Here is a 23,134-nt window from a genome sequence, read left to right as displayed (position 1 = left end):
CTCGCACAAGTCACGCACAGTTGAGTAGGATTTACGTAATAATTGCATAAAATTTACATAAAATATGCCTGAACTGCGTAATTCTCAGCCGACCAGAAATTTTTGAACAGCTCAAACTGAATTCACATAAAGAACCGTCAGCTGAAACCCCTAAACAGACATCTGCACACATCAGCAAATGACGAATGCGAGAAACACTTACGTATTTACCGCATGTAACACAAAAAACCAACATTAACATTATTAACCCATTGTTGCTGCCACGTGTTAAAAGAGAGGAAGGAAATGAGGGTCCTTCTGGTCCCTGCCCCTGAGAGCTGGGCCTCGCCAAACTTCCAACTGTGGGCGAGCCTGGTCGGGCCATGTTTACAACACTCCCTGTGGACCCCCTTTTCCCCTGGGTGCCCTCCTCCTGGTTGGGGGCGGCTGGCCCCTGCCTTGCTCCTTCCTGGACCAACCGTGGGTGGCTGCCTGGAGCGCGGGGCTGGTCTCCCTTGGGGGGTCCTGGCTCGTACCTGGGGTTGGGGTGGGGGAATGCCCAGAACTCCTGGGTGGTGATGAGTTGCTCTTCTGGGGCTGTGGGCGCTCTTCTGGGGCGGGGTCCTGCATTGGGCCCTCCCGGCGCGGCAGGGGGGCTGCTCTCCAGGTTGGGCTGGAGCTGCACTCCCACTCATACCTCCCTGCTCTCTGGCTCTGGGGGCTCCGTGGCGGTTCTGCTGGCCCTGGCCTGGGTGGCGGATGTGATTGCCCGGGGGCCGGATGTTCTCTTTCTGCTGCCGTTCGGGCGTTGGGGCATTCTAGCTGCCACTGCTGTTGCAGCGGGGGTCTCGGTGTGGGGGTGGCTGGGCGCTCCTCCTCCTTCTTTTCACATTCCACCATCCATTTTAGAAGAACAAACACTCACCTGAGCACAGGTGTTAGCTCAACTTTGCAATAATAGTTGTGTGATTGAATGAAATATTTCACACTAACGATATTTGTATCGTGTTCATGTTGACATGTGGACATTTTTTGGAGCCAACAAATATGTTTATAACATGTATAACATAACCATCGAGCAACTTGTTACTGTATGCTGCTGCATGGTGTTACCCCCCCCTCCTATTATCACCCTCCTATCCCCCCCCTAACATCCTTCTCTTTTCTTCCCTCCTTTCTTTTTCCGTCCGGTCCAACACAAAAGATTTTCAAATATGATTAAAATGAATAAAGTTTGGCCTCAATTCCAAAAGGGGTTTATTCAGACATACCTTTGGTTTGTCTGAAGATTAACAACCCCTGTTAAAGTAATATATGTCCAACACAAGAGGCCGTCAGCTCTCATCTGTTTGCCCAGCTGTTGGACAGGACAAGTTAAAAAAAAACAACAAAAAAAGAAAATCTGGTTTGCTTCTACAAATGTTTTTTGAGGGTTTTCGTTTTACCAAAAATATAAAATACTTTGTCCGTATTGGTTATTACACCACATGCATTCAGGGGGGCTAGCACCAAAACAAATGTGACCTAAATGACTGTAAGACACTTGAAAGATTAACTAAAATAACCGATATTGAAGTGAACACTCGCAGGGATCTTTAAATAAAAATTGTCTCTAAGAACATCTGAACTGATTACCCAATAAAAAAAAGAATTAATTACATCCCATAAATAACACCATCTCCACATTCAATCTGGAACGATCAGAGGAATGGTTAAAAAAAACTGACAAGTATTTAGTTTTACATAGACAACATTTATATGTAGTTTTTCTTATATGAAGAACCACAAATGTTCTCCCTTTGGAGTTTATGTTCTACTTGTGGGGGTTTTATTAAAAAAGTAATACAGAATTTGTGTAACGCATCACTATTCATGGGATTTTGTAAAGTAGCGTGCGTGACGCTTCCCTTACATTGACGTGTTCCCCCTACCATGACAAAGGTGGATAAAGGTGGAAAGATTTCATGTAATCCATGGACACCAGTGAAGATCACAAATCATTGAAGAAAAAAGGTTCAGAGCACTGTCTAGTGGGTCTAGATGACCCAACTCCCAATGTTAAAGTGCCTAGGATAGCACAAGGGCTAGAGAGAAATAACTAAGATATCATTTCAGATGCTGCCCACCAAAACGCTGAAACAGACGAAAAGAAGGTGGTTATTGACACCGCTACTGCAGTGTTGGTGCTAGCCCCCCTGAACCCATTTGTCAGGATGACTGACAGCTGTCAGAGCCAGTCAGAGTGATGAAGGAGCGGCGGTGGGAGGCGGTCAGAGGGGTCACAGACAAAAAAACAACAACCTCGGAGCCCCCCAACAATCTTCTTCCACCACAGTCAGACAGCCGAGCAATGAGTTTGCCTTGTTCACGTTAGGTTTAGGAACCCAAAGATTCACAAAAATATATATAAACAGACAGCTGAAGGTCCTACATCCCAGTCCAAAGCCGCTGATTCTGGTTCTGAGTGTTTAAATCTCCATTTTGAGGAGAGACACACATGAAGTTCTTCTTTCTGCAGCATGAATGCTTGGGTTACAGTAAGCGCGACTGAACTGATGAGACAGCATGTGGATGATGATGATGATGATGATGATGATGATGGTGAGCTTACGAAGTAACAGACAGCACAGTCAGTGAGGCTGCGAGTGAGGCCAAAGCCGGAGAAGCTTACGCAGCACCAGAGCCTCCAGCATGAAGCTTTGAGGCAAATCTTCCTGGCAAAGGAGGTACATGTGCTTTCTTGGTGTGCCAGACAGGAATAAACTCAGCTCCACCGCCACACTGGAGGTGCAGAACAGCCGATGCATCCGTCCACACGTGTGCACCTTCCAGAGACTTTGAGGGGAGAGCCTGAGCACATGTGTGCTGGTGGGAGGTCTTCTATCCCCGTCTTGGCCAGACTCCACCGCCACTGGCTGTACAGTGTCATTTTACCGCCTGTTTGATTCAGCTCGGCTAATTGTAAGCAGCTGACTCATCTTTTATTCCTCACTCGGCGAGTAGATAAACCCTCTCCTGCTCTGCAAAACTGCTTCTCCATGGACGCGCATCCCTCTTCCTCTCCCTTGTCATGGCAACAACGTTGTCTCGTGTAGTATTTGCTCGGCAGCCGGTTCGCATTGTCCCGCAGTCACCCGCGCCCACATATCAACAGGCAGGCCGGCTGTAGTGTACTGAAGAAGTCATTGTTATGCAACCTATGTTATACCGCCTGCTGCTCCGTCGGTCTGTCTGTTAACTTCCCTTCGCTGCTTCTCCGTGTTTTATTGAAAAACCTGCTCTGCTTCATCAAAGGGACAATTTTATGAGTCATCTTTGTGCAAAGAACGCTGGAACGAAATGGATGTTGACACAAATGTCTGTAATGACAACCTATGTAAACAACCCGAATTGAGAAATATGAGTCGGCAAAAGCGGCTGCTCGTGTTGTTGTTTTTTTTCACATTAGCAAAGATTTGCTGCTAAATTTGTCCTTCAATGGACAACAAAAGAGCAAGTTTATCACGTCAGGAAGTCTTGACTTGTCGTGGATCCTCTGGAGTGTGTGGGGTCCTCTCCATGAAAACGGTTAAGCGGGTTATGTGTGAGCTCCCTCTTTATTTGCCCTTCTGTTTGTTTGCCGCGTCTGTCTTATGCCCTCATCCCTTCAGCCCGTATCTCTCCTCTGCAGCCTCCAGGACCGGGAGGATCACGGAGCTTGCAGGGGCCTCGCTGGTCGCCCGCTGCACTTGTGGGACGTCCTCCAGAAACCCCCTTTGTATTCGGGTGGTTAAAGACAAAAGCTGAGGAGTTGCATGGTTTCCCACCTGGGACTGATGGACAAAGGTTTTTTGCTGAGTTAGAGCACAACTTGGACCAATAAACTTTTTTTTTTCAAATAGCAAAACAAGTTTTGCTATTTGAAAGCTGTTGCAGCTCCAGTCTGTTGACTTTCAGTGTTTAAAAGTTACATTTTTTGGGGATTATGGCAGCATCAAACTATGTGGTTAGTTTGTTAGAGAAGGAAAACTGCAAATTTTATGCAATTTTCAACTATAACACCTAACTTTATGACAAAACCTGAAGAAAAACATGCTCACAAATTGACAACTTTAGCCAAAATCTAATAAAAAACCCATGTCGTTTTCTAAAACAAAGACTCTGCAGAGTGGCAGTAGTTCACCAGAAAAACCTTTGAGTTGTGAGCGGGACAGTTGGCGTGATATCCCATCATGCTTTTGCTTATCCCTCTATCTTACAGCCCCTCACAACCCCAAGCTAACATTAGCGGTGCAATAAAAACGGCAAGCACTATTGTAGCTTTGCAGTCGTACAGTTTAGATCCAGATTCCAGCTCAGACGAGGAAAACAAAGACGTTCTCGGATCTGTTTGTCTGCAAGTGGAGGCATCGGAATGGAGCGGAGCAGAGGGACTTTGACAATTTCAGCTGCAGCGTCACAACTGAGAGCTTTTTCAAACAGCAATCTGCTCCTGATTTTTTCCAGTTTGAATAAAGAAATACTCAGAAATACAAGTTTAAGCTTAAATTTGTGCGAAAATGCTTCAAGAACGTGTTAAAAACACCTAAAACACCATTTTCAATAGGGCCATTTTTGGGCTGCAGAAACAAAACGTCATTGGTGATTACAAGCTTTATTTTTAACCCTTGTGCGATCTTAGATGACCCCACCCTTGCATTGATGTGTTCCCCCTACCATGACAAAGGTGGATAAAGGTGGAAAGATTTCATGTAATCCATGGACACCAGTGAAGATCACAAATCATTGAAGAAGAAAGGTTCAGAGCACTGTCTAGTGGGTCTAGATGACCCCACTCCCAATGTCAAAGCGCCTAGGATAGCACAAGGGTTAAAATAAGAATTCTTGGTCAGACCATTTTTTTACCCTATTGGCAGATTTCTTTTGCATCAACCAAACAAAAGCATCACACACTCATCAAGAGCAGTCAGCGCTCTTCAGTTAAAGTGAAACCTTTTTCTGAAAACACATGAACACGTTCTCTCGCTTTTCTCTCCGTCCGACGTTTGCTTTAGTGGAGCAAAGCCTTCGGCAGGAGTGTGAACACTGATGAAGACGAGCGGCTGTAGTAGTTAGTCAGGCTGTAAAGTAGGTTACCCATTTTATTTGTTTCAGCAGCTGTTTCTGCGATCTGCGGTCACCTGGACCATAAAATGGGCCAATTAGCTTTTTATGAAGGTTACTGGACTGTGTTTTTTTCTTAATTCTCAAAGCATCTGTCACTTCTGTCCTGTTGTCCAAATTAGTTAAAATTGAAGTACTTCTTGTAGAACATAAATTAGCTAATTGGATCCCAAAAAAAACCCCAACACATCTAGTTCATGTTCACAGAAGTGATTTACATCATTAGCTGCGTCTTTGGACTATGTGTTAATAGGGTTTTTGGCCTTTTCTAGTAACATGTAAGACGGAGGATGCGTCTCGGCAGATAACTGTACTCATACAGAATATATTCAAAGGAACTTGCCCTATTAAAGGCATCATCAGCACTCAGTTATTTGCCCAGAAACTGCGCCTTGAGTACTTGGACATGCGTGGTCATGAATAATATATATCATGTAGCAAAGCCCGAAGGCTTCTGTAGGAAATTCAACTATTCTGGCTGTTTGCTCCCAAGCAGGATGTCATCTCATCAGCCTCATCTCTGGCCTTGTTTTCCAAACACTCTTCATCTCATTATCATCGCCATATGCTGCTAGCTTTGTCTTGACTCATTAGCGCGTTTCATTCTCATTTAGGGGGGAGACGGTGATGAAAAGAGCCTCTGGGGTGGACTGGGGGGGGGGCGAAGAAAGGGTGTCATGAAGAGAGGTAAAGAAATGTGCTGCCGTTCTGAACCTGATCACATATCTCTGAGTGATTCCCAGGAGGGCTGAACATTAAGCAGATCGCAGTCTCACGCAGAGCGGCGGTATTAAAAGGCTGTCATGGGGAATGGTTGAGGGAAATGATGGCGAGGGAGACGCCTTATCTGCCTTTAATTGTTCCTCCCCGAGTCTTTGAGCGCTTCATCATGTGGATGTGGGAGCTTTCCGTCACACCTTTCTCAGCTGGAAATGATACCTTTTGTTCCTTTTCTGTATCTCTTTTTCTGCGTTGACACCCGGCCTGAAAAAAGGCAGCTGTGTTCCGTCACGCCGCTCATCAGTTTTGTGACCTCTTTGGATTCCAACCTGACATTTTACAATATTTGCTCTTCTTTGGGTCCAAGGTTGTTACTTACAGAGGGGTGGGGGGGTCTAAAGCCTGCAGCACAGATTAGGACAGGGACAAATTATAAATTCAATTTAGAAAAAATTATACAACTTATCCCAACCCAGAAGTGTTCAGAATTTTAAAACAAAAACAAAAAACGTTTATTACATCTTAAAATGGGAAAATCGTAACTGTTAAAGTTAAAAATAAAGTTTTCTTCAAGCAATGTGGGGGTATTCCTGTTCCGGTTAAGGACATCCGGTTGTGGTTAATGACGTCCAGATCCTGCAGCTACGAAGCAGCCCCACATCATCACACTACCTCCACCATGCATGTCTGTTGCTTTCTAAAGAGTAAGGAGAGAGGGCTCTCCGGTCTCACCTGTTCACAGACTACTTTTACTTAAGTCATTTGTTATTCTTTTGCAAACTTTGTATTTTATGAGTATTTTTTATTTCAAATTGCTGTGAATCAGGAGCAAAGGAAAAAGTTCCAGCATAAAAAATATCGTATTTGTGACGTAGAAAATACGCTGGGCAGGCCACAGGCTCCCTGCTCTGCTCCATTCTGATGCATTCACCTGCAGACAAACAGATCTGCGCTGGTATGCGGCCCCCAACTGTTTGGCTGGATAGCTCCAACATTTTTGTTGCACCGGTAATGTCTGGTTAGAGGTGCGAGGCTGGCAGGAGAGAGTGTAAACTCTCTAGGTGATGGGAAATGGAGGTGGGCTTACCCCACACCAAAGATCCCACCCACAACTCGGAGGTGAATTTCTGATGAACTACTGCCGCTCTGCAGAAACTATGTCCTAGAAAACGACAACATAGTTTTTGGATTTTGGCTAAAAACGACATAAGCATAATTAAAAGACCGAACGCTTTAAAAAAAATAGATCAGGAGACGATCAGAGCGAGACTTCACCCACTCTGTAGCACTTTAAGAACGCCCGATTTTACTCAGTAAGTCCTGATGCATTCTCTTTTTTTTTTTTTTTTTTTTTTTTTTAACTTGTCCTGTCCAACAGCTAGGCAGACAGACAAAGGTATGTCTGAATAAACCCCTTTTGTAATTGAGGCCAAACTTTATTAATTTCAATCATGTCTGAAAATCTTTGGTGTTGGACCGGACGGAAAAGGAAAGAGGGGAAGAAGAGAGAGGGACGTTAGAGAGAGGGGGGGTAGGGGGTGATAATAGGAGGGGAAGGGGGATAAGACCATGAAGCAGCATAAAGCAACAAGTTTACTGGTTGTTAATCATTATGGTAAGGTTCAAATGTAGTAAAAAAACAAAACAAAAAAAGGGGCGGAGCCTGTCCACACACACACTGAAATGTATTAAACACACCTGCTAGCTGCAAAAATGTCCACCTGTCGACATGTACACAAAACAGATAGTGTTCACACGCATACTTATGCCTTAAAACCAACTAGTGTGAAATATTTCAGTCATTCAGTCATGCAAACTGTCAGTGCAAAGGTGAGCCAACACCTGTGCTCAGGTGAGTGTTTATGTTCTTCTAAAATGGGTGGTGGAACGTGAAAAGAAGGAGGGAGAGTGCCCAGCCATCCCTACCCCAAGACCCCCACCGCAGGAGCAGCAGCAGCCGGAACCCCCCCAACGCCACACGGGAGCAGGCACGGAACAACCGCCCCCCTGGTGACCAAATCCGCCACCCAGGCCAGGGCCAGCAGGACCGCCGCGAGGCCCCCAGAGCCAGAGCGCAGGGAGGCACGGGGGGGAAGAGAGCGTCGCCCCAGCCCAACCAGGAGAGCAGCCCCCCCGTGTGCCGGGAGCGCCCAACGCAGGGCCCCACCGGAGAAGGACGCCCACAGCCCAAGACGAGCACCCCATAACCACCCAGGAGTTCCGGGCATCCCCCCGCCCCAACCCCAGGTACGAGCCAGGACCCCCCAAGGGAGACCCGCTCCGCACTCCAGGCAGCCACCCACCCAGCCCACGGTTGGTCCAGGGAGGAGCAAGGCAGGGGCCAGCCCCCGCCCAGGAGGGGGGCACCCCGGGGAAAAAAGGGGCCCACAAGGGGGTGTTGTAAACATGGCCCGACCAGGCTTGGCCACAGTTGGAAATTTGGCGGGGCACAACGCTCAGGGGCAAGGACCAGAACCCACCCCCCAGGGACACGAACACCCCGGCCCAGGTGTTATGTGAACCCCCTCCCCGCATGGAGAGAGCACCGCCGGGCCCAGGAAGCCGGCACCCCGGGGACACGGCCGCCGTTGCAAAGGGGCCCGTACCCCCCACCAGGGAAGAGGCAGGGGACAGATGGACCCAGGTCCCACCTTCCTTGCAAAATGTGTGTGCGTGTATATGTGTTTGAGAGGGTGTGTGTGTGCATGTGTGTGTGTTTTTGTTGGGATGTATATATTGAGGGGGGAGGGGTGTGTGTACTAAGGGGGGTGCAGTTAAAATTGGCGGGTAGGGCAATAAGGGGACATCTCCTGATTACTCACAGTGACATCCTCTCACCCTCCCCACCAAGGGGCCCTAAATGTCTAAGGTGCGGTTAAAATTGGCGGGTAGGGTGCTAGGAGGACATCCGCTGCTTGCTGGCAGTGATGTCCAAGCACCCCCCCTACCAAGGGCCCTACATGTCTAAGGTGCAAATAAAACCGAAAGAGGGGGGGCCCACTCCATACGGCAACCATAGGAGGGGGGCCACTGCCTAGTAAACCCCCCCCCCAAGGCTCATCGCAGGCTAAGCCCCCCACCCCCTCACCCTATTATGAGGTTATATGAGGAAGGGGGTAAGTTCGGGACAGCTGATAGACTGTCCCCCGGTGGTCAAACAGCTGTCCCCCGCCCAGCAAGAGGGCCAGGCCCACCCAGCCCAGGGGCCCCACCCCCGGAGGCGCCGACACCCCAGGCCCAGCACCACCCCCCCCACACAGAGAGAGAGGAGCCAGAAAGCGCCGGCCCCCCCTGGAGCAAGCCCAGGCCCCCACCCCCAAACGCCGGCCCTAAAAGAGCTCTGGTCAGGCCTCGACGGGACCGAGGCAGCCAACCGGCCGGGGAAACCGCCGATGGCCTCAGCGGAGACCCCGACCCGTCAACCCCCCCTGCCCCGTACCAATAGTGCCCCCCCCCTCCCCCAGAATGCCCCCCCACAGGACAAGGCCGACAAGACCCCCCACCCCACCCCACCCCAGACCCCGCAGCCGAAGCGGATGACACCCAGAGTGACCGGGGGCCCCAAGAGGGTTGTCCCGTCCCGCCCCAGAGCCAGGGAAGGGCCGATCCCAGCCCCAGGTGCAGATGGGAAGCCCATCCAGCGCCGCTGGGCCCCCCCCCGAGCAGCGCCCCCCGCCAACCCCTCCAGCACAGGCAAAGGGACCACCCCCCCAAGCCAAGCCAGACCACCACCCCACCCCCCCACCACGCACCCCCACACCCAAGCCCAGAGGACCACTCAGCGCCCCAGCCCGCCCCACCCAGGCGCCGGACCCGACCCCCCGACCAACGGAGCCCCCACCACCCCCCGCCAGGCACCGGAGGCCCCGACCCCCACCCCAGCCCACGGCACAAGGGCAAGGAGCAGCGACGACCAGGCCCCCCCACCCCCTAAGTCATGGAGTTAGCTATGGGAGACCAGAGAGACCGAATTCTTTCAAAGTTACTTGAACTTTGGGCTGACATTTTTTCCAAGCTGATATGATCAAGCAGCAGATTTCTGTGTTGACTTATATTTATATATTTTTTTGCTTTTCCAATTTATTAAAATAGTTTTTTTAGCAATGCAAAGAGTTATGAAAATGATAGAGCCTAATCCTCCTTCTACATCGATGGCACTCATGTCACCAAGCACACAAAGTGACGGTGAAGCTGTGATTGAAACCTTAAGCCAGACTGATAGATCGGCAGATTCCTGCTGCCAGAGAGCCTGGACAGGCGTGCAGAACCATAGTGCATGCATGTAATTGTCGGGTAGATTACTGTCACAGTGCTGACAAATGTCTGAGTTACTGAGACCCATCTTGAACATCCTCTGTCCAGTGTAGTAAATTCTGTGAAGAGTTTTGAAATGGATTAGCTGCAGATTTGGACTTTTTGTCATTTTAAAGGTGTTTAGACAAAGTTCTGACCAAAAACTTTCATCTGTGCTGATGCTCAAATCCGCATCCCATTTTGTTGTCGGAAGTGAAATATTGTTATCTAAATTACATAAAAGTTTGTATATTTTGGAGAGAGTTTTATTCATTGAGAAATTGATCAGAGTGGTAACTACATCTGGTAGCTTTAAATCGTTGTCTCTGTATTTAAACTTTTTAGTAATAATTGATTTAAGTTGCTGATATTCCAAGAAGTTATATATTCCATGTTTGCCTTGAAGTTCCTGGGGAGTTATGAATCTTCTATCAATAATTATGTGCTCTAGTTGTTTTATGCCCCCCGCTTGCCAAGCTGGGAAGTGGATAATTTTTTTGTTTATGAGGATGTCTGGGTTGTTCCAGATGGGTGTCATTTTGCACGGTTGAATTGATGATTTTGATATTTTGAGAAATTCCCACCAGGCTGTTAAAGTGGCATTTATATTAATACTTTTGAAACAATCCTGTTTTTTAACTGTTTGGCTAATAAATGGAAGATCTGACAGGTTGATCTTTCCACATAACGCCTGTTCCAAGTCTAACCATGAGTTGGTTTCTGGATTATTTTTTAACCATTTTAAGATGTATTGTAATCTATTTGCAAGAAAGTAATTGTGGAAGTTAGGTAATTCTAATCCTCCACAGCTTTTTGCAGATTTTAAAGTTTTTAGACTAATTCTTGCAGGTTTGTTGTTCCATAGAAAGCTTGATATGGATGAGTCTAATGTTTTGAACCATTTTAATGGCGGTTGTGTGGGAATCATTGAGAAGAGATAATTAACTTTGGGTAAGATTTTCATTTTTACTGTGGCTACCTTGCCCATAAGGGACAGAGGCAGGTTGGTCCAGCGTGTTAGATCGTCCTGTATGTTTTTCAGTAATGGGGTGTAGTTTAGCTGCACCAGTTCTGATATTTTGGGGGAAATGCATTCTCAATGAATATAAACACATGAAATCCAAATGCAGAAGAAAAATATTTTAGGTTTTTTCAGCTTAAAGCTAAAAGTCTAGTGTCATGCTCACTGCCGGCAGGTGTGATGTTTGCAAAAAACAGAAAGGTGTTGGAAAACTAAATTAGCAAAGTTATGTCTAATTTATGAGTTTCCATCAACAAGATTGAAAAACAACTTTTCACTAAACTTCCTTTAGTGGGAATTTATTAAACTACTTCTAAAGAACAATTTTCGTTTTATGTTTTGTATTTTATTCATTAAGATGCTCAGAAAGGGGGCTTTAGGCTTAAAGATAAAATAAAATAGAAATTTTAACAGTCCTCAACTTGAGAAACAAACATTTTCCAGAACCTGCAGTCAAAGTCAAGGTTGGAATCTTTCGTGTTCAGGCATAAATGGCTACTCTGACCCTGGCCTCGTACGGACACAAAAGGAAAAAAGAAAAGATTTTAATCCAACTTTTAGTTTCTGCTTTAACAGTAATACAGCTGTGTCCGAAAATGTGACAAACATCGACGTTATAAACCAATTTATAATCTTAATTATCATGACTAATAATCCCAACAAAGTTTGAAGTCTCCATATACATTTTTCTGTTTGTCTGTGGTTTGATTTGTTTTGATTGCTTAATTCTAAGGTTCACAACATGGATTTGGAAATGCACACAAACACATTCTCAGACTAATAATATTCAATTAACACTATAATTATTTTATTTACAAAAACAACCCGGATTTAAATACAAACATAACACAGAAAAAAACTGCATGTGTTTCAAGTTCTGAACAAATATCAGCTTTTCCCTTTTCTTTGTCTTTTAATCTAATGTGTGAGTCAAACCCATCACTGGTTTGTCAGGTAATTGTGTTAATTAAAAAAGGACGTTTCCTTTAAGGTTTTCTTTAACAGAGAACCAGCTGTGAGCATCACAACGCCATGTGTGTGCTTCATAAATGTGCACACTGACCTGCAGACGTGCAGCAGACTGAAAAGTACATTTCCATGCGGCAGAGACGTCTCACACGTCTTCTTTTCATGGAAATAACAGGCTATTGTATTTCTTAGATCAAGTTTAAAACAGCTCACTTCTGCTTCTGCACGTTTGCCTGCCGTGAGTAATGTCACAGATGTGCGATTAGCATCTCTGTGCACGAAGAACAGTTGCTTTTCTTGGTACTCCATGCACAGATTCCCCCTTAATGCGAGCAGGTTCCAGAAGGAATCAGCAGTTCCTTCAGATGTTCTGGTTTGGGGTTTCTCCCTGAATTTGGGATTATTTTTATTTTTTCAAAAGTTGGCTTTATCTCCATAGCAACCTTTTTCTGTTTTGGTCGCCTGGGGTTGCTGAACAGGTTACCGTTGTGCCAACTCAAGTTTTATTTCCGACACAGGCGATATATCAAAATCCCTATGAGGAGGTTGCTTTTGTAAAAGGTATTAAATGTGATTTTTTTTTTTTTTGTTGGTAAAATTATAAGTAAAGACCAACCAAACGTTGGTTGTAGACTTTTGTCCAATCTGCTCAAACTAAAATTTTCTTTTCCCATATTGTTGGAAAATGTGGAAAAAAAAAAAATAACAAATTTCACACTTTGCCACAAAATGGCCGCCAAGTCGTAGGTCCTGGGGCCATCCCATAATATTAAAATGTCCTTTGGATATCCCCGACACACATGTTAGGCTTTTGTTACTTAATTTTGAACCAGCTGTTTTCAATCCCCATAAGAGATTTTGACCCTTTTCTTTTTCTTTTGTGACAGTTATGCTATGTCATCATTTTGTGCCCAAAATGCGTCTTCGCCGGGCAAAAAGTTTTAGCAAATTTTTGAGTATGTGGCGGGGGCAAATTTGTGCTCAAAGGCCCAGAAGGAATACGATCCGGTCCTTGTATTCCAGGACGTCTGTCGGCTGTAAAAACAGCAGAGATGCAAAGAAATAAACGGCCATGTTGCTACGGCGACTGATCCACCTTCTTGATGGAGCACAACTGAAGGAATCAGAGCATCAACAGCAGCTTCAAGACCTGTTGTTGACCTCTCAACAATCATTTGCTCCACTTTTAGATCCTGGTCTAATTAACATGACCTGATTATTATTTTTTGGCAGAAATGAGGAGCTGCTTTATTTATTTATTTATTTATTTTTACAGTTTTTCTCCCTCGTTGTTGCTCCCGTTTAAGCGAGTTTTTCCGACCCTCCCGGCTGCCTCAAACGCAGCTGAGGGCAACAAAGCCGGCACATCAAGAGGAGCTGGTGGTTATAACGATGCGTGACGTCTCTGACAACATGTCAGCAGTACTGATCCAGATCCTAAAGAGGTGTGCGGGTCTGTCAGGTGCACCCGGCATTTAAATACAAAGAGGAGAAGCAATTAGGAGAAGCAGTTGACTTATTACAGCAAAAGTATTGAGTTTGCTTCAGTTTGAGCTGAATTAAAGGGCACCTCATTGATTGATTTTCTACATGAAGCTATGATCAAAGTTTGGAAAGACGTCTCGTTATCCGGGTTCTCCAGGCGTAGAGTTTGGGGCACAGGGAAGAGCTGACACCAAATGTGTTTGTAACTCTTCCTTTTGAGTTTAGTTTGTTTCTAACAAGCTTTGATTACAAAATAAAGTATTTCAAGTCTCCTTTTGGATAGAAAAGGCTGCAACACGTCCGTGCGCCTCCGGGGTTAAACAGTGGATTCCAAACAGTCACTTTAAAGTTTTTCAAAGTTGTTGTTTTGTATTTATTCTCACAAAAGTGGGTCACGTTGGGGGAATCCTTCCTCTTTCTTTGATCGTTTGAGCAAAAAGGATCACACTTTTTTTTTTACATCTCACTTTAAACTTTAAGCAAAAAAGGGAGCAAAAAATGTTCAATTTACTGTATTTTTTGAATTCGAATTAAAGTAGCGTTTGATTCAAATTTGCGGCAAACTCACAGTCAAGCATGATATGATGCTATGGGGTTGCTTTAGAAGTTGTTATAAATTATTATTAAGCAGTATGAACCCTTTAGTTAGTTGGGCATCGGGTCAACTAGTGAGTTTACCTTGTAATGGTGGATCAGTGCTGCCGGATTGGGCGGTTTCCCATTAAGCTGTTTTGATTCTGATTTAGCGAGCAATATTGGATGGACATAGTTTGGGCGGGATTGGTGATTTGTAGTTTGTTATGAAATGCATTTTAACCAGTTATGCGCTCAGGGAGGCCGCGTCTCACCAAGGCTCCAAGGCTGAATTTTGTTGTTGGCTGCATTTAAAGGTAAAGTCCGATACGTTGTCAAATGTAGGGGTTTTAGAAAAAAATCGTTTCGGCGATATACCGCCATGGTTCATTTCGCGATTTTGTATCGATTCACAAATGCTGTCATAACAATATTTACTTCATTATTTATGAGCGTCCTTCAGCGTCTGACTCTTGTTTTCCACTTAAAACTCCGACCGCTCGTTGTGTAGCTTTGAGCAGCTCTGCAGCCCATAAAGAGAACTACAGGGTGTTAACACAAGCAGTTTGTTTTGTTGTTATGAGACATGAACTACTTAGGTCTTACTTGGGACAGGTACCGAACCGAAACTCTGTGCCATGCTGCTGCCAGTATCATATTAAAACGCGGATTGAGGTGCTTCGTGGCGGCTCAGATAAGAACGAGTGAAGCCGTGCAGCGCTGCACAGCGGCTAATGCACGGACCACCAGGCAAAATGCTGTCGGCAAGTGTCTGCAGAACCTCACAGCAATAGATTCTAGTTCAGCAACCTGATGGACCAGAGTGATGTGTGCAACCGATAACGCTCTGAAAACAGGACAACATCGAGGCGATTACCGTTATGTGCGTGAGAAAGCGGGGCTGCAGCTGCAGTGTACACGGTTATGTAAATGAAGCATCTTAGCCACATTAAAGCAACTTTCCTTCATCCTGTCATGCTGCCTCATCATCACACTTTTATGTTTCTGCAAAGAATTACCCCCTCCCCCCACCCCCCTTTATTTTTGAAGCACCATTCAGGCTCCTAAACCATTTAAAAGTACTGGAGAAGCTACATCAAGCAATGTTGAAAATAAACTGCACTTTATTTCCTCAATCATACTTATAGAAACTTATTGGTTCAGGGACATTCATTCCATTTTTTTTCTTATGCTGAAAAATATTTTGTTGTTGAAATCAGACAATTTTGACTGTTCCCTTTATATAATTTAAGTCACCAAAATAAAAGCACTATGAACTTGTAAGTGTAAAAGCAAGTTATAAATGAGATACAGTTGCAGATCATTAAATAATCTAAATGTCACTATTTTATTACAATGAAAGTCGTTTGAAATTCAGGTAGAGTTTCTTTCTTTAAAAAAAAGAAAAAGAAAATGTGTTTCGGTAGAACATTGGGATACGTATCGTATCGCCAAATTCTTGCCAAAACACACCCCTAGTGAAATGTTTTCTCCGCAACTGATCCATCTGGGGGAGCGGTGAGCTGCAGAAACTATGTCCTAGAAAACGACTTTTAGATTTTGGCTCAGGTAATTGTTTTTTAAAGACGACTGGGAGAACTTTAAAAACAGGTCAAAAGATGAAAGGAATGGGATTTTTAATATGGCAATCTACAAAAATATTGACTGAAGTTCGTTTGTTTAGCAACAAACAAATAAAAAAATAAAGAAAGAAAAAACAGGAGAAATAGTTTCTGACTGCACCTTCCAACTCATTTGTTTCTGTTCAGGAGTCTGGATCACGTCACCTTTGAATTTCTCTCCTCTGCACTTTCTGAGTCTCCTAAAGAGCGGCTTTATTTTGAAAGCCGCTGCAGCTGGCCGCTGGGCTGAAGCTCTGGCAGGTCAAATCAGCGGATCACAGCTGCGAGGAGCTTTTCTTGGCCTGGGCAGATTTTCCCCCAGCTCATCCCTTCACAGCCGGCCAGCGGCAGAAAGATGAGCCGTGCAGAACAGTAATTGTTAAGAAAGCAGAAAAAAGCTCTAATGAAGTTAGAAATAAAATATGAGGGACGGGATCCGTTTCAATCCGTTTTTGTGTTTCCTGAACAAAGGAAGAAGATTTACAGCCGCTGACGGTTTCAGCACAAACAGCTGATTGTTATCTAGAAGCTTTAGAAGCAGAACTGCTCAAAACCTTATAATTAATAATTGGTGGGTGGGGAATTGAAAGGACATAGAACGACCCCCCCAAGGGTCCTACGTGTCTAAGGGGCAATGTGAAGAGAGCGGGACGAGGTAGTAAGACGGACCACTCCTCGGGGAGCCAGGGGGTAGGGACCCGAGACGCAACGGGGACGAAGTAAACCAACTGTTGGTCGTGAGACGGACTCCCAACGCAAAACAACAGAGAGGCCCCGCAGACGGACCAGAGCAGGCCATCCGAGGTCTCAGGACTGCTGACATTTCTCTCATCCATCTAATGACTCCGCCCATTTCAGGGTTCTGTTTCCACAGATCAATCAAAGCTAAAACTCACTTTAAAAATTAAGAACTAAAGAAGCAAAACAGTTTCGTCCGGTATCTCCCATCAAGGTCTAAAAAAGAAAGAATATATTGATCGTGGTAATTGAACTTTTCACCAACTTTTCAGAAAAAATGATCAAGCGCTGATTAGCTTGAGGTCACTTTAGAATTAGAAAGTAAACACTTGTCGCTTCTACATACATTATTCAGTTCTAATGAATCCAGAAAAGAGAGCTGTCTTTCCTTGCATGTGTCATGCGATGAGCCATAAAACATCTGTTGCATCCTGGCTGATCGTCCATCTGCGAGGTGAGCATAAACCTCAAGTAAGAATAACTCCATCACTTCTATGTTTTTTTTTTTTATATATAAATCAGGTTAGCACTCTTGCATTTCTCCAGATGGTCAATGTTCACCTATATCCTTCTGTTTACGATGTTTAGGATGGCTATAAAAAACTCCAGAGGGAGGGACTTGAGCCGAGCCCAAAGGAAAATCCCAAACAGAATCTTCCGATTTCCCCCCAAAGAAACGGTGGATGTATAAGAGGTAAAGCCCAAAGGCTGAGGAGCATATTGACGGCCTGTGCCGCAGGGATTGACTCGAACAAGACATCCATACCCCCTCGGAGAGTAAGCCATGCGCGTGAAAAAGGAGAAGGGAGAGAAAAAGTAGGTTACAGAAGAAAGACCAGCTGCCCTACTCCATTTGTAAGCAAGAGAACACAAACGCTGGCACACAGAGCAGTGTGTGAGTGTGTTACTGTGCTTTACGTGACTCTGTGTCTGCATGTTTTGTTTGAGCAAGAGGCTGTGCAGAAAAAAAGGTGACCGAATCGTTCTAACAACTACAATATTTATTAGCACGGAAATGAATCGTGCAACAGCCAGAGCGGATTTGATTCATCTTTGTGTTTGGTGCCGAAATCTTTTCACCGATTTAAGGGTCCTACAGAGTGGCAGTGTAACTGTCAGCTCTCATATACCGCTCTGTGCCTTGGCAACGGGGAGCGTGAGGAAACCAGCGTGAGCAGACAAAGACACCCCCGTCGACTGGAGCAGAGCGAAGATGCGGGCGGGCGAAAGATGGCTTCTGAGCAAAGGCACGGGGGTTAGAAGTGGGTCATAAGGAAATCCCCATATGGACGACCCTCTGCTTCTACCCTCACCGACCCACGGGGCCCTGCCTGCCCTGCCAGGAGAAGAAATCGAACTAAAGACTGTGAGTGAGATGCACCGATCCACCCCGCTTACAGTCGATGAGCGTGATCCAGTTCAAGCGGGGAATCTGCTCCAAAATCTGCTAGAACGTCTCCTGCTGGGACTCTGATTTCTGAGTTCAAAGCTTGGTAGTTCATTGTCGATGTTGAAAAATGTTTAAAATCCATTCAAACGTTGTTGTTTTCTAAACCCATCTCTGTCTAAATAGCTCTGAATGAAACAGATCATCCATGGACTGCAACACGACATAAAAATCCATCAGAGAGACGGCAGGAACATTAGGAGAGGCCAAATTAACAGTTAATTGCATTGTGGGGGGGGGGGAAATGATCTCTGCAGCATAAAAACACCTGAACATCCACAGAAAACCAGGATCTTCACGTCATTGGTTACATTAAAAGTTATACCATCAGTCTCTTACAGCTGTGGTGCTTTACCTAAAAAATGAAAAAAAGAAGGCAAAACTCTGAAGATAATCTTCGTCATCTCCTTTAAAGAGGAGTGTTGTTGGTGAGAAGATCACCTAAAGAAACATGAGGGATTGACTTGTACGGGTGCTGCAGGATTTTAGGGATCGTGGGGGGGAGCGAGCACATCACAGGTGTGTCTTACAGTCCCCTTGAGGCTTGTACGGACACCTCCAGAGAACATCCTTAAAATGGAACGTACCACTGTCCTGTGTGGGGTAGGCATTGTGTCAAGTATTCCTAAGGCTAACGGAAGTTGCATGCATTTTTGACGTACAGGTGATTCTGCCACGCTTATGTCGTTAGTAAGGTGCACATACTGGCTCCTTGCTAAAGCACGTGCACGTGAAATGCAAAGCCTGGTTTCCACTGAGCGGTACATTACCATTTGGTAAGGTCCGGTTTAGAACAGTCCAGGCAATTCAGATTCCATTTTTTAGATTAGATTAGATAACTTTATTTATCCCACGATGGGGAAATTCACTTATCTGGGGCAGCAAAAAGGACAATAAGTAAAAAAGTACAAGTACTAAAACAACTGCAACAAAAGTAAATAAATAAATGAGTGAAAGAAAAACAGCCGTGGGGCCGTAGTGTGTCACTTTAACATGGTGTTGTACAGATGAGCGTTTCCACTCTACCATCATGGCACATGTGGGGTGTAGATTGCGTAGCTTTGCGTCATAACTGCAGCAAAAAAGGAAGCTAACAACAAGAATAGAGTTCATCCAGCAGCTGTTTTATCTGCGCTTGGCTTTTGGCACTTCGATACAAAGCATTTAACCCATTTGCTATTCTAGGCACTTTAACATTGGGAGTTGGGTCATCTAGACCCACCAGACAGAGCTCTGAACCTTTTTTCTTCAATGATTTGTGATCTTCACTGGTGTCCATGGATTACATGAAATCTTTCCACCTTTATCCACCTTTGTCATGGTGGGGAGAACATGTCAATGGTCATCTTGACCCCATAGGATAGCACAAGGGTTACTGTTGTTAGAGGGAAAATTGCGGGTGGTGAAGAGGAACACTTAGGAATGGTTTGGCCCTCTCTTTTGTCGTAATGACATTCCGCAAATCAGCGAGTTTCATCGTGTGGTCCAATCCCCACAACCAATGGAGTCTACAACCTTGATGCTTCGTTGGGTCTTCCTGCGTGCCCTGTACAGGTCTGACCATGTTCCACCTGCAGACAGCCTAAAAGGGCCGTTGTGACAAATGCATTCTGTGTGAAACCAACTATAATCCACCAACCGTTGGAACACGTAATCCTTGTGTTATCTTGTGGGGGTCCAGATGACCGCACTCCATCATCGGGACCCCCACAAGATAGCACAAGGGTTAAAACGAACACAAACAGTGTTCATGTTCATCACACAAACACCCGCCTCTACCCACAGTCGCACACTCTTCCCTAATGAACCAAACCCAAACTACTTAATTATGAGATTCATCGCTCTTAACACCTGTTAGGCAATTAATGCCAATCGCTGCCTTCTGGGGAAGAAAATTATGCCCCCATAAAAGCACGCTTTAGCCAGCATAACTCCAGCTTCCTGTCGTCGTTTTTTGTTTTTTTCTGCATTTCCTGCTCTTGTTTGTTCATCCTCGTTGACCTGAGCGCCTTTCTGGCTCACAGCAGAACAGACATCATAAAGTAAAGACGCTCGGAAAGGTACGCAGTGTTAAAGTGTTCGCATGGCATTGGGAGAACCTGGGAGGTCAATGCAATCAGAAAGCTTTGAATAATTTAGGACAGAGGTAATGCGGCACTCCCGGCGCTTCTGGATAAAGAAGAGCAAACTCTCTACTGGTCATATTCAATCAACTATAAAGTTTTGCACAATCGTTTCTTCCTGAAAGGCTGTCAGTGTAGATTCACCAGTCCTGCATTTTTCTGAACGTTTCTCATTTTGAAAGCACTGGTTTGCACGAGTGGAGAGGTGCTGCTCGTTTTTGTGGATGATGCGGTCAATCTTGTTCAGCGGGGAGTCCAAATAAGCTGTGAGCTAAGGTGTTCAATCACCCATTAAAGCAAACAAAGCATTAATGTTTGGCATTTCTGCTGAGCTGTACGATAAAACCGCACAAGATTTTTCTAGAAAACTTCTCACCGGCTTGACTCGACGATGCTTCCAGCAGAGGGTTCCCTGCTCGCCAACAGAGACGATACAGTTTCATGATGAGTGACCTTGGCTGCAAGCTTAGACAGGTGTACTGCTGACACAAATACAGTTTTTGATGGATTATTTACACTGTACAAAAAAAAAATCATACTTTATTGTTTCAAAGATGATTGTTTTATTGCAAGAAGAACCTTAAAGTCCCACTCTGATCATCTTTTCATCTATTTTCAAAGCGTTCCCAGTGGTCTTTCAATTATGATTTTGCTGTTTTCAGCAGAAGAAGAACTAATTTATAATTTATTTGTCCTCTGATATTAGAAAAATGCCACAAGAAGATGTTAAACACACCACTTTCATCAGAGTGGGTTTTTAAAAGTCATCTGCTTAAACCATATAATAGAAATTAGCATGAAGCTTTCACATTGGGTCTGCGTAACAGCAAGAATATGGTGATGACTTTCACAATTAAATAAGTCCCAAGACTGAAACAGAAACAATTTAAGATCATATTTTAAAAGAATGACTTAAAAAATGTTTTTATTAATACTAATACACCTTCCACATGATTGCAATTCTGTAAAATACATTTTATTTAATTATCAAAGCGTTAAGCTTTTACTGTATCTCAAATTGATTATACTCAAAGCAAATTCCAAGTGCTTTTATTTTGGTAAATTAGGAAATATTTTTTCAACACTCTCGGTTGTCTGATTTCCATTACAAAATACTTGTCAGTGTGAAAAAAACATAAATGTCTTTTCTCCAAATAGGTTCTTTAAGTATGATTAAGATAATAAAGTGCTTTATTTTATGAGGTAGCAAATGGCAGAAACAGAAACGACAGAAACGATAAAGAATCTGCCAATTTCAGTTAGAGCTCAGTCGTGTTATTGCGCTGTGGAACAACGACCGCCACACTAATGAGGGGACGTGACGTTTCTTCATTTCAATGCGGAGCGGCTGAATGAGGCTCAGTGTGGGGCGCCGCCAACTGAGCTTTGAGTGAAACCCAAAAGTTAGACGCTGAGCAAAATGTTGTCTTCAAAATAATTCATTAAAAATACTCTTTAAAGTACTCTGCCACATAAAATATTGTGATATTGTGCAGAATTGATTTTCTCAGACAACCGGCCGCTTTGATCACGTATTACATTTTCCAGCGGTTGGTGGATCACAGTTGGTATGTGAATTGTGACCAATCAGATCAGATTCTTTAAATAAAGTGCACATATACCTGCAGCCTTCAGCTACACACAGTCCAGACCAAAGGTTTGGACACACCTTCCCATTCAAATGAATGGGAAGGTGTGTCCAAACCTTGTGTCTGTATAAGTAGAGCAGGATTAATTCATTCACCTGTTTTCTGTTTGCTTTATCGTTTATCCCATTTAAGTCAGTTAATCAGCAAAATAATTCATTTAAATGTTTTATTTTGGTCAAACTGTAGATCAAATATATTTAAATCTCAGATAGGCCAAATATTTTTGATCTCTTTAATGATGTCATAGCAGATAATAAAGTTTAGAACTAAATTAAAAAAAAATCCGGATCGTCACACACGTGGATCTTTATTTGACTTTTGGTCCACAAAATAAAATCCTAATTTAATACATTCATTCTAAATCTTTGTCACTTTTGAAAATGGCTCCAGGTTTTTGGGATTTAAAGTTTTGATCAGTCGGCTTTCAGGTTTGTGTTTAAGGCAACATTACAATTTCTAACTTCCGGTTTTTGTTCCTCCAGACTCTTTAGTCACGTTCATCTTTTGCACAGGTTGGTCAGTTTTCATCACAGCTCTTCATTTGGTTCATTCAGTATTAAAAATCACAAAATTACCAAAAAGTAGAATGCAGACTATTCAAAGTTTAATTATGAAGGCTAAAAAGACTCTCTTTCTCTTCCTAGAAAGACTTCCTGTCAGCGCTGCCTCAAAAAATAAGTCCTAGAAATGAAACGGCAGCTTTCAGGTCCAAAATAAACAGATCTTTTGCTTTTTCACAAAATCTAAAAAAAGAGAATATTTGCTCAAAGTTTTAAAAGCAACAGAGGGCATTCAAACTGAAGTAGAAGCTCACAGATATTGTGAGGTCAAGGATGGGAGTCTTACAAAAATCCGACCTGCTGCGCAACATCGCCGTGTTGACTGCTAATTCCCCCCTTCATGTCTTTAAAGTATTGTTGTGGGGTTTTGCAGAGCCTGCTGGAGCAACAGTTACAAGCATTGTTTAAGAAAAAGATGATTAAAAAAAACAAAACCAGCAGAGGAGGAGTACATAATGGTGATGGCAGAAGATTAAAATCCATCCAAACACATCGCTGCACTGCATGATTTTGATACTGCAAGATGAAATCCAAATGACACGAAACCCAGGAAGATGGTTGATGAAAGGTCAGTGGGGGCGTGTCACGCTCAGACGTGCGAGCTCCACGGAGCGCATCTGAATTTATGTGAATGTTTTGACCTTAAAAGCAAAAGCCTTGAATGATCAAAGAGGAAAAAGCACAGCTTGAGTTGTCATGGAAACAGGATACTTAGAAAGTTTGCGTATTAATTCATGCATGTGAGCGTAGTAATTCACGAGTATTTTGTTTTAAAGTATTTTGCACAGTAAAAGGAAATTCAAAGTCACGTCT

General features: G+C 44.1%; 1 protein-coding gene and 1 long non-coding RNA gene across 3 annotated transcripts in view; one reads left to right on the top strand and one right to left on the bottom strand.

Moving 5' to 3' along the window:
• Window positions 1-23,134, bottom strand: part of shisa9a (shisa family member 9a) — a 70,733-nt gene that overhangs the window by 25,455 nt on the left and 22,144 nt on the right. The window lies entirely within an intron of this gene.
• The window catches only part of LOC144987758 (uncharacterized), a 148,277-nt gene that overhangs the window by 105,338 nt on the left and 19,805 nt on the right, over window positions 1-23,134 (top strand). The window contains exon 4 of one of the 2 annotated variants that reach the window (XR_013651421.1): window positions 3,650-5,611. The exons of the other annotated variant lie outside the window; for it this stretch is intronic. This is a non-coding gene — a long non-coding RNA (uncharacterized LOC144987758). Of the gene's footprint in view, window positions 1-3,649; window positions 5,612-23,134 lie in introns of those variants that run through there. 2 annotated transcript variants of the gene reach the window in all.

This window comes from Oryzias latipes, chromosome 19 (assembly GCF_053564925.1).
Source record: "Oryzias latipes strain Hd-rR chromosome 19, Olatipes_Hd-rR_3.1".
Taxonomy (NCBI): Eukaryota; Metazoa; Chordata; class Actinopteri; order Beloniformes; family Adrianichthyidae; genus Oryzias; species Oryzias latipes.
Note: the sequence above shows the minus strand (reverse complement) of the source record. Positions and strands in the feature narration are given on the sequence as shown.